The sequence below is a fragment of the Ambystoma mexicanum genome, chromosome 13 (genome assembly GCF_040938575.1).
Source record: "Ambystoma mexicanum isolate Mex_15411 chromosome 13, UKY_AmexF1_1, whole genome shotgun sequence".
NCBI classification, from domain to species: domain Eukaryota; kingdom Metazoa; phylum Chordata; class Amphibia; order Caudata; family Ambystomatidae; genus Ambystoma; species Ambystoma mexicanum.
Genome location: NC_090938.1, coordinates 240692946 through 240705319, shown reverse-complemented (window position 1 = coordinate 240705319; position 12374 = coordinate 240692946). Strand labels below are relative to the sequence as shown.

Sequence of the window (12374 nt, the reverse complement as noted above, 5' to 3'; positions counted from 1 at the left end):
TCAAAGATGCCAAAGGGACTGCAAAAGGCTTCCAGACTTTCAAGCCTGCACCCTCTCATTGCATACGTCTCATTTGACAGGACCCCATTTAGAAGGGCATGGCAGAAAGAAAGCGGTAAATAAAAGAAATCTGAGAAATCAAATTGTACTTAGTGCTCGTTGATTAATTGATTGCTTCAAACTCATCATTGCTTTACCTCAAAGCAGGAATCTAGAACCTGCGGCTCCCCAGTTTTTTATGACTACAATTTTCCATGATCCCTCCCTGTTGATTATTCTGGCTAGGGCATATGGTAGTTGTTGTCCAAGACATCCGAAGAATCAAAAGATGCAGACTACTGCCTTAACGGGTCTCTGTGCGCTGTCCATCAAGTGGCCTGTGGAAGTTTGGGGATTTTATTTGAGTCTTGAAGGTGGTAAGTGAGGCATGGCTCTGAATATCTGCAGGAAAACTGGACTGCAATCTGGAGAGGGCAATACAAAGTAATCCGAGCTACCTAAAGGTCAGGAGAGGTGGACAGAGCATTTGGGTCTTCCACTCAGAGACAGAGAAGCCACATTGTTAAGGCATTTAAAGTCCAAAAGATTGCACTTTAAACTTGATTCTATCTCCCACTTTGAGCCAATGCAGAGACCGTGGGGCCTCCAACATGGGATCTTTCTTATGGACATTTCAGTGAAGCATGAGAGCCACTTTCTGGATCCTCCAAAGCATATCAATAGAGAGGGAGGGGAGGCTGGCATAGAGAACATTGGCATAGTCCACATGATAGATTACTGGTTCACACAGCTAAGGCATAATTCGTGATGGGAAAGGAAGAGCATCATTGTATTCCTAGTTTAAGCTAACAAATGTTGCTGACTACAGCCTTCATCTGTGGTATCAGGGTAATGGAGGAGTCACAAACGACACCACAACATTTTATTCAGGGCTCACACAAAGTAGATGCTCAAACAATAGAGGAAATTGAATGTCTAGCAGACGTTTCCTTTTACCAATACTCAACAAGAAAACTTAACTTTTTGCAAGATTAAGTCAGAAATGGCATTTTCTCGTCCATGTTTGGATGATCTTAAGGCAATCCAGGCATGGTTGAAAACCTTTATGTATCTCAGGAACCTCAACATGTAACATGGTATCATCTGTCTATGAATGAAGACTAACAGGAAAAGATTTCAATATGGTGAAAAGTGGGACCACATATATGTGGACGAGAACAGGAGCTTGGTAGGAAATCCCTGATGCACCCCACAGGTAACCATGGTGGAGTTGGAACAGAAAAGGCCCCCTGCAACTCTCTACATCCTATCTATAAGAAAGGGCTTAAAACAGTTATTTGCATTACTAAATGGGTTGACTGATTAGGGGTCGAGGGCTGCAGCATGGCTCACTGTGTCAAACTGGGCTGATAGGTCAAGCATGTCTAAGAGAATCATACTGCCACCATCCACTGTTGCCAGGGTGTCATCCCAACTCCCAATGGGGGAGCCTGCATCCCATGATCTCTGAGGAACGCAGCCTGACTGGATGGCCCCGGAGTTGCCAAGTGCCTCCTGCCTCCGTCCAAGTTCAATGCATGAAGGGCATCTATGAAGATCTCTCCGAGGGCCTCTCCTTTATCATGGAACTGAATCTGTATGCCCCCCTCCTACAGTCTGAGGTATCTTTTTTTCTTTTTTAGTTTATTGTGTAGTTGGTTAAAATAATGATAAACCTTAAGCACATTTACGTAAAATAAACATTAAATCACATTTACATACATTTAAAAATAGTAAAAGCACCAACAGAAAATCATATTTCAATAAAATGTATGCACATATAATATTTTCTATTAAAAACAGTTGTAATTCATGCCACTGCAGTGTGTGTAGAGGGGGTGGAGGGGGTGGGGGTCGGGGCTGGTAAGTCATGGTTTATCCAAAATGATATAGAATAAAAATCAATATGATAGAGCTTTTCCAGGTCCTAACGGGGCATCCAGCACTATATAGTCAGAGCCTTTTTCCATACGTGATATGCTGCAGCTGTAATCACTAACGATGAAGCATCATATAAAGTGCTCCAGAATTGGTCAGTTCTAAATCCATCTATTTTGTGTACAAATTTCCAATAGCTCTTTCTGTAAGAGTTCCTAAGAATTGAACACTCTGTCAGTATATGTCGATCTGTTTCGATATCCTCACCACATAGATGAGGAAGTCTTAGAGCCCTAGGTTTATTATGCCACGTCCCCCGATATTGCCAAGTAGGCAATTTGTTGATGCGAAGGTAGTTATAAAGCGTCTCAAGTCGGGATCGCAAGGCTTCGTAAGGTAACTTGATATTGAGTTAGGTTTGAAGCCCTGCGAAGTGCAAAGCTGATAACGCTTTTTTCCTGCCAGTTCTTTCAAAGTTTGAATTCTGTCCCAATGTTTTGTCTTTGATTTTAGGACAGTCTCTACATTAGGTAGGGTAGTGGCGAGCTTTGGTAGGGTAGTGGCGAGCTTCATAGACATATCCAGTAAACTTAGGTGGTATCTTGCTGAATGTTCTAGCTCACAAATGAATAGCGTGCCCCTGTGTGTCCGACTGTCGGTTCCCAAGGTGCTGCGTAGTTTGTTAGTATCCTCTTTCTGTGCAATTATTTTAAGATATAAAATAGTACGTTGAACCAGTCAGATGGAAGATAGGGAATATACCCCAAATTACTTTCCTTATTCTTTAAGGGGCACCAAACTCAGTAGATTAATAAAGGAGCAAAGGATCTTAGCCTCAAGCCTGTCGAGCCACTTCAGCTTGTCACCTGGCAGTGCTTCCAAGCCATAAAGGATTGACGGGATAAGGCTCATACGATAGATTGTCAGAAGACCCTCTATGTTATTACCTCCCCTGCGACTAGCATATCGCTTAATAGCGAGCCATTTCCTCCACATTGTATTACTTACATAGTCCCCTACAAACTGTGCTTAGGGATTTCATTTCAGAGGGAATCCCAGATATACATAAGAATTAACTACTTCCAGTGCAGCCTGTCCCATCTTCCAGGTGAATCCTGAGTTCTTCGAGATGGGCCCATCTAAACACATGACTTTGGTTTTATTAATAGTAATAATCATATGATTTGCATGTGCGAAGATCAATAATGCGTCAATAGAGCGCTGAAGGCCGATGGCAGTTTGGTCGAAAAAGACGATGTCGTCTACATAACCAAGACAGGGAACTGGAACACCATGTATCTTGGGAGGATAATTTCTAGCTGCTTCCAACTAACCACCCATGTTGGGCGTGTAGAGATTATATAGCAGGAGGGCGAAGACGCATCCCTGTTTCAAACCCAAATTAGTGTACGTCCACCAAGTTGTTATACCATTTTAGATAAGGCGTCCAGACACTTGAGTGTTGGTCTGCAAACTTTTTATAAAATACAGTAGATGGGGATGGGGATCAATGTTCCAAAGTATGAGCTTCGACCAAAGGCGTGAGCGAGAAACCAAGTCAAAAGCTTTTCTAAAATCTATCAGACAGCAATAGAGATTTGGGCTAATACGTTGGGATGCATCTGACATAAGAGATTCAATTGTGCCTATATTATCGAGAGTGCCATGTGACTTCCTAAAGTCATTTTGCAGGAATTTGAGTACATTATTTTCTTGAGCCCAGGCGTTTTGTTTTTTAAGGAAGATTGCAGAGAAGATGTTCATGCTTGAATCCAATATGGCCAGAAGTCTGTAGTTAGAGGGATCATCATCCCTACTTCCTTTTTTTTTTTATAGACTGGTATTAATACATACTTCTGCCAGCTTCCGGGGACTCTTCCATTATGTTCTATCTGACGGTATGGGTCAAGCAAAACTTTCACCCAGAATGTATGATTGGTCTTCAGGGTGACATTTGCCATCCCGTCGGGTCCAGGAGCACAAGAAGACTTTAACCTCTTAATAATGTAAACTATGTCCTCAATGTCAAAATCTTCCTCAAAAAACTGTTTGGAAGGGGAGTAGGATGCAGTCACAGTAGAAATTTCTCTGTCAGTATAGTACGACTGTAAGATATGTTTCGTCCATTGATCTTCAGATATGGGATTTAATTCAATCAGGTCATTGGCTACCATATGCTCTCTAAAATGCAACCAGAATCTATGACTATCATTGGTTTTGAGCACACATGACATAGTAATGCAGTTAATTCTATTCAATGAGTGTCTGTGCTGTTTAAGCCAATTTTTATATCGGGTTGCTAGAGATAATAACAAAATATGTTTGCCTTTGATATCAAGAGACAACTGACTTCAGACCTGTGCCCATGTCTTACGATACTGCAGCTTTGTATGATGGATTTGGGGGTTGACATTTTTCAGCTTTGTTCCCTTTGTTCTCCCAAATGGGCAAGTGCCCAATGTGATTATCATCGGGGCTAACTTAGTTATCAGCAGTTCAAGGTACCAGGTGTTGGACATAAGCCAGGTCTCCATGGAAGCTTGTTTGGATGATATAACATTATTGAATTTAGCTGTTTTCCCCACTGACCAATCAATACGGTTTCCGTCAGAGTTCACCCTAACTACTGAGGACCATGGTAACGTAGCCCTGGGTTTATCTAACGTGATCAACCAAGTAAGCGTTGCATGATCGCTCTGGGAATTGTAAATTGTAAACAGAGTCTAAGCATGTTAGAGTTGACTATCACATAGTCTATGTATGATCTGGCTCTGCCGTTTGACCATGTGAACGGCCTGGCTGGAGAAGGAGTATTTGCACTGACCAAGTGTGTAAGATCATGGTTATGTGCAAAATTAGTCCAGCCACGTGCCACCACTGGTGGAGTATAGAGTTTACCAGTATTTAGGGTATTCCCATCTGTGTCATTATGGGCACATAAATGTAAGTCATGCACATTAAAATCCCCAGCAATCACTACCATACTCTCCTTTATCATGGAACTGAATCTGTGTGTGCCCCCCCCCCACAGTCTGTGGTCTCAAGAGCAACCTAAAGATGACCAGCGGCGAACACCCTCAAACCCACTCCCCTGCCTCCCCTGCATGGCGACCACAACAGTTAGGCCTGTCTTCCACAGTAATTTACTGTTGCCTGAAACTGTTTCTACCTTTCTAAGGGCTCGGGGGCTTGAACATTCGTCATTGGGAATGTATTGCACATAAAGTACTGATTACCCTAGCGCTATCTGGCGCTGTCCCACAGTGGTTGCCCATTTTGGGTCAGTACAATCTGTAAGCCATCCTTGTTGACCGCAAGGTTGGTGGTAGCTGTTGCTCCTTTTGGTGTACCTCGATTTAAGACCCCTGAATGCCTACTTCACATGTTTTCATTTGCCTGTGCACTAACAGAACTTAAGTACTTTACCTGCACCAGCTGAGTGGGCCCTCCTAGCTACACGCTTCTTCAGTCAGGAGCCTTTTGGGACAACAAAAAGGCTACCGGAGACTTGTTAGTCTGGACTTCTGATATTGTAATATATGGTGCTGAGTGCCTTGCAATTATAAGGCCTACGTATTGATATGTGCTTAACATCTATTCTCCATACTTCAGAAAATGCATTTATTGTGTGTACAATTGCTTGTGATTCTCAGGTAGTGTGCACCCCATAGTGGATTACCCAACTGTGAGTTGTATATATGTACTAAAGTACTTGTACTTACCTTGAGATATTTTAAGTTTTCCTTAGTGTAGTATTGTAATACATTATTGTTATATTTATAACTTACCAGTGTGGGTGTTTTCCTTATCAGTTCTGCTAAGTTGTAACTGCACTACACCACAGTGCCCCCTTCCTCCTTTGTTAAGCCTTGCTGCTTGGTCGACGCTACTTGAGACCGTGTCCTTGCTCAACTGGGGTTGTGAATAACCTTACTCACCCTAGGTTGTCTTTTCCCAGCCCTAGCCAGATATTGACTTTGAAAAGCCCTTCTAACATGTACTTTACTGTGTATGTGTTTAGGACTGTTGGGGAGAATTCTCAATTCTGTGTTAATTCCCTTCTACCTTAGAGGCCCCCAGCTCTTTTGCTGGACTTTAAGACTTTTAAATTTTATCCTGGAGAGAATGAGACCTTTTTCCCACTCTCTCATGTATTTTCATTTGATTTGAACCCTGTGTTTATTTAGGTTTTCGAGTCTGACAAACTCCATAGACATCTTTTTTACATTGTGACACCCAGCACCCTCAGTGCAGTGTCACAGAGAAATCCTTTGGATTTCTGCTAAAGTTTAAATACCTTCTCTTGGATAAACAACTGTTCCCAAGAGTAGAAAAGTGAAATTGACTTTACTTAGCTTTTTCTCTTTGTAGACCCAGCACACACTATCTTACATAGAGTGCTGGAGGGGTTACTTAGTATCCCCTTTGTCTACCCTCTCATGTAACATTTTTATGTAACCCTTTCCACAATTAATGGCTGGTGGCAGTGGTTTACTTTTTCCTACCATTGTGCGTTTTTACTGCAGGCTGCATTCGCAGCTGCAGTATTGCACCCATGGGTGCCCATTTTGTCAAAATGGCCCGGTCTTCTTTTTTCAAGGTCCTTCTTGAGATTTACTTTGCGCGGCAAGCCAAGTTTTGTCGCTTTGTTCATTTTGTGTTGGGCGGGATTCACTGATGAAGCCTGCCTCTGGCTCCAGCGTGTCTGGCAGGGCAGGAAGCAAGAGAGGTGCCCGAAACTCCCTGTGCTTCGTCTCCGTGGTTACAGGAATGCAGCCAAAGGTGATTGGCTGGCTGGCTGTCCATGGAGGACAGCCACCCTGCTGTGTGAGTGACAGCTAGGATGCGAATGAATGGGAATGACTTGCAAGGCAAGGTCTTTTGCAAGGAAGGCAGAGTCGACCACTGGATGAAGGAACTGAAGAAGAAAACTGGAAGAGAAGCTTGCTGCACCCTCCTGGACCGTTGGTTTGCCCGGTGAAGCCCTGTTGCAGTGCTGAAGCTCTGAATTTCTAATCGACTAGAGAAGCCCGGAAAGGACGACTTCTCCCCTTGGGTTGGTGGGACCAATCTGCCGACAGACGAACTCAACTGGAACCCCTCTCTCTGTTGGCTGTATTTCAGAGCTGCTGCAGGAACCGAGTGCCAGCGGACAGGAACACCAGAATCGAGTGCACTGCCTTTAAGCCAGACCCCAGCTCCAGAAAGATCCCCCCAGACTCCCTTGAAGCAGGACTAACCAAGCCTGAGCCGCCCCAACAGAGTTCTGGACCCCAGAAGCAAGGAATGTCCACAAGGGGTCCAAGAACCGCAGTGGTGCTATTTGCGAGTAGCTGAAACCGTGAAGTGCCACTGATCTGAATTGTGCCCATTGCTGCCGCCGACCTTCAAACCCTAGTGCAGGAGTCCCCAGACGTCCTCCCTCTTGTCCCCATGACTGAGGTCCAGGAACAACAGGATCTGCAGGACTACAACAGGAACAGAAGCCAGCTGGAACCTTTTCTTCAGACTCAAGGTACTGTAACTAGGGGTACTTACCTCCTGTTGTGGGTAGTTTGCTTGCTCCCACTGGAGACTTGCATTTGCTACCCTTTACAGAGTTGCTTGCAGCTTGCCCTTCACAAGCCTCCCAGTTTGTGGTCCAACAGTGATTTCTTTTTACAACAAAACTCTCTTTAACATTGTGCAAGACTTTTGCCCTATCTTCATGAAGTGCCTCAGCTCCCCAAAACTTTGCTCAACTGAAATTGGCTGTCCTAGCTCCCTGTAGGCTCTTCTTACCCTCTGACTTTGTGTTTAACTGTCCCTCCAAAAAGTCATATATAACTTACTTGTATAGCTGGAAAAGGGTTAACCAACATTGCATTGGGGGATTCTAAAGTGCTTACCTGTTAGAAAAACCTGTTAACCATTGTTTTCCTCCCTAACCTTTTCCTTTTTGCCATAACCTCAGTATTACCTTTTGTGTGAAAAGTGATATATTAATGTTCACAGTGTCCTGACTATTGAAGTCACCTCAGGGTGTAAGAAGTATCTGTGTGCCATCTCAAAAGGGCACCGACTTACTTAATTGAACTGAAGGAGTGTATTTTTGAAGTGTATTTAAGTTTTGCATATTGCTCTCTTCTAAAGAAGGCTTATTTTAAAACTGACTGTTAAATTCATAAATAATTATTTTAATCAAGAAACCTTGAGTATAAGTGTTATTTGAATACCTGTCACTGTGAAACTCTATGTTGCAACCCTACAGCTCACATTGAACACCTCTTGAGATATGCCTGGCTGCTCAGCCACTCTACCAACTACAGTCCTATACCAAAGGTTGGGTTACCTATTGCCAAGAGGACAAGGCTGGTGTAGTATCCCACAGGGTAACTACATATAATCTTGCCTAACAAGGACTAATTGTACTTTAGAACTAGCCCATCCCCTAAGAGTAAAGCCTGACAACTCTGTTCATTATCCATTGGCAGAGGTTTGCTCTAACTTGGTGAACATCCTGATTTATCATTCGGCATAAGTCGTGTTGCACTACATCTGTATATGGCTGTAGAAAAACCTCCATAAAATACCCAAAGATGATAAGTGATTTGTTGTTATGCCAGGAAGGCAATTTTAAGAGAGAGGAAGGAGGACTGAGGACCACCGTCCTGTAGAAAGACAGAGCTTGTTTTTTGTATAATTCCCACAAAGTGGCCTCAATTAAATCTAATCCTGTAGTTTTCAGTTTGTTTTAATAAAGAGCCTTGATTAATCGAGCCTGACTTTGAGATGTCTGTTCATCACCCGACCATGACAAGGTGGAATCATTAGGCAAGGGACAATCGCAGACAACGAATCCTATGTGGAAACGGAGCCAGAAATAAGATCACTCATTGACATAATCAATCAACACCTGTATAAAAAGAGGCACACGATTGGAGATAGTGAGGATGTTGGGATAGCATTCCAGAGAGAGAGTCATATTTTAGTGAGTCGAGAGAGAAAGGAAGTCAGAAGAGCTGAACCTCTATTTTCCAAGGAAGGCAGCTTCAGGAAAGCAGGGAGAACCAGAAGAACACCAATCGAGGGCCAAGCAATAGCAAAAAAGGGCTAAAGGGGAGTGGCTGAGCTAGAGAGATCTGAGCTTAAGAGGAGCTATTTTGAAGAATCAAACTAGAATAGCAGGCTGGTTGAGAATCTGACACCAAAGACTGCCAGAGCCCAACCCTTGAAGAAAGTATTCAGAGCAAAGCCCTCTGTGGGCTCCAGCCCAGACCCTGGATGGAAGAGGGAGGCTACCAGGCAAAAAGGATGAAGTATACAAACCTCTGAGAAGGAAAATTCTACCCAAAGGACCTGGCAGCATCGGCCAAGGAGAAACATCTGGTGCAAGAGGAGTTAGGGAGGCATCCACTTGAGGCTCTTACCTAGTTTTATAGTGTAAGAAGGATCAAGTCAAAGATTCAGGCCAAACCAAGGACCAAACCAATGACAATGCCCATATGAAGACCAAGAGCCAAGACCAATGTAAGGACATTGGTATTGATTTGTGCTGGGTCACTTGAACTCCCTGTGGCTTTGTGTGACGTGAGAAATATATACGGTCGGACACATAGATTAGGTCTTGGCTCCACATTGGGTCTTTTAACATAGGTCCTCAGATTGCATTTTCATGATCTGTCAGTCCTGCCACTGTTTTGCTTAGATTGCTTCCCCTTTTAATTTGTATCCGTTCCACAGGCATTCCACCCATCTGATCCTGCAGATCATTGGTAGCTTAACCCAATCTTAGAAACTTTTGACAACAACAAGTAAGCTGTTTAAACCCTTCCCTAACCGCAGAACTGAGATGATTGCTCCCTGTGTCTTAGAACCAACAGCTATTTCTTTTGTTGACAGCTGAACCCCTAAATTACTTTCCTTTTTCCTTTGACCTCCAAAAGAGAGTGCCAAATAAGCCATCCTGTTTGTGTTAATCCATATTGTTTTGTAAACGTGTTGTTCACGAGGCCCAATAGTTGCAAAAGAATTCCTTTTATTCCTGAAAAGATCCACCATGTGATTGATTCAGGCCTATTCAGGCTGTTCATAAGGAAAAGGATGTCACTCTAAAAAAATGCAAGCACTGTAGGGGTGCAGAAGGAAGACTCGGATACAAAAGGGGCATATTTTTGGCTGTCAACTTTTATTAACCAATAAATGGGTACGGAAAATGCCTCTCTATCATTAAATGCTAGGAGGGGGTTCCCTGCCTCACAGAAAAACTAAGGACTACGTCAGGATGTCAAAACAAAATGTCTTTTACCGTCATGTCCCAAGACCCTACTTCTGCCCCAACACTAAAAATCTAACTGTGTAGGGATGGTCTCTTCCAAAGTAAAGTGTTCATGATACCTCTTGCCAACACAAAGGTTCCCAATGTCTTGGCTGGTCCCATAGACCAAAGAAATGTTCTACCAGGAAAAAGTCCCAGGCTTTAGGGGTTTTCTCCTTTCCGCTGGATGCCTTCTGGTTTTACTTTCCTTTTCTTTCAGTCCTGAAGACCCTGTATCTTCTCAGGTAAATGTCACTGTATTTTATATCTTCATAAGGTTGTGAGTCCCAAACTTGTAATTCTTTATAATACTAACTTGTTGTATTTCTCTACGAAGCATGGTTTTTTCAACTAAACAGTCTCTCATGTCTCCGGGGTCTTCAACTCTCTTTTGGGTGCGAGTCCCAGACTCACAATGGATGGACATAATATTAATTTTTCTGCCAAGTATATGTCCAGCTTGGTTCACTTTCCTGCCAAGCGTATGTCCTCTCATAGTCTATCTTTGTATCTCTCAGGGTCCCAGACCCTCTTTCTCTCCTATTTTTATGTGTGCGCGGATCCCAGACTCACAATGTGCTATTGCAAAAGCTTGATTTACTCTCCTACCAAGCATATGCACCCTTCTATACTCTCTCGGCTACTCTCAGGGTCCCAGACCCTCTCACTCTCTTGTTCCTGTTACTCTCTGACACCTCCCGGACCTTCAGCACCTTCAGCCCCAACTGCATACCTATCTATCTTGTGCATGTCTTCCAGGGAGCGGTGCTTCCTTCTGGGACTCCGGCAGCATTTGTTTGCTTGCTTTGTTCGATGGCAGTCCACCTTTGGTTTCTCGTTGACGGCCACTCCGCAAGTCCCTTCTACATTTGAGGGACAGGTCTTCGCTTCCCAGTGGCTTCCCAGTCTTTGGGCCGACCAAAGGTTCATTCAGGCATCGCACAAAGGAGCTCCTCCTCCTCTGCCTACTTTCTCTCTCCTGCTCAGCTCTGTGCACAGCATCTCCTGCTTCATTTCCCGGTACGCCGGGTCGGCATTTGCCCTACTTCCTCATTCGAGGACTGCTCTCTCCATCTTGTTTTCTTTCAGTCTTTTCGTACTTCTCTGGGACTATCGAATACAGTGAAAGACTAGATCCTTCATTCTGGTTCTCTAGAGTAATCATCATACTCGTGATCCTCTTCTTGGTCACAGTAGTCATGCTAGAGCTACATGGTAAGCAGTTGGTCTTTCCAGGGTTGTTAGTCAGCTCTATCATATTAAGTGGTTTAGCCTAAAAATAACAGATATAAAAACAGCCTGTGGAAAGTGAGGGAGAACTTAATTTGGGAAAGGAGGGCGGGCCTACTAAGGTGGTGGGATGCCACGCTCTCTGAGAATGGCCGTCCCTTAACCCATGACGGGCTTCCTCCCATGATGCACCACCCCCAGGGGGCCTATTGTACTGTTGACACACTGAACTGGTCCCATGGAAAAGGTCTCCACGTGGGAAAGAAGGGGGGACATCCTCAGATTTGTGAAAGCACCAAAAAGATTATTACTGAGTAAGTAACACCTCTCTTATATGACTGCCTTCTTAAAGTGAAGGCTACCAGCTACAAATACTGCAATATCAATTCACATAGGCTGTGGCTGGTCCTGTTCTGGTGTCAGGGGATTATTCCAAAGTATGAAAATCTGTAGAAAATGAAAACCGTGGGTAACTAGTGTTACAGGTTAATATCATTCTCGCTTCTTGTGTGCTTGTACAATCCTCCATAGGAAAATCTCAAAGTAAAAATGCCCTGTGTTTCTCCTGTTTTTGGTCATCACTTTCTCTTACTCTCTGTCACTCTATCTCCTTCTCTTTGTTTTTATTTCTCTCTCTATCTCTATCTCTCGTTCTCTGTTTCTCTGTCAGTGCCTGTCGTTCTCTACATTTCCCTCTCTGTCTATGTCTCTCCCTGACTGTCTCTCTTTCTCTCTTTCTATCTGTCTTTCTCTCTCCCTCTCTCTTTCTCTCTCACTTTTTCCTTATTCCCGTCTCTGTATCCTGCTCTTGCTTGTTCTTTCCCTGCCGTGTTGGCATCACCTATTCTGTGTCTCCTTCCCTTTGACTTTACTTCTTATTCTTTCTCGTCCTTTCTCTCAATCCATCCCGCCTTGTATAGCCATCTCCATA

General features: G+C 43.7%; 1 protein-coding gene across 2 annotated transcripts in view; it reads left to right on the top strand.

Annotated features, from left to right (window-relative positions):
• The window catches only part of ARHGEF40 (Rho guanine nucleotide exchange factor 40), a 507114-nt gene that overhangs the window by 403018 nt on the left and 91722 nt on the right, over positions 1 to 12374 (top strand). The gene's annotated exons all lie outside the window — the stretch shown is intronic.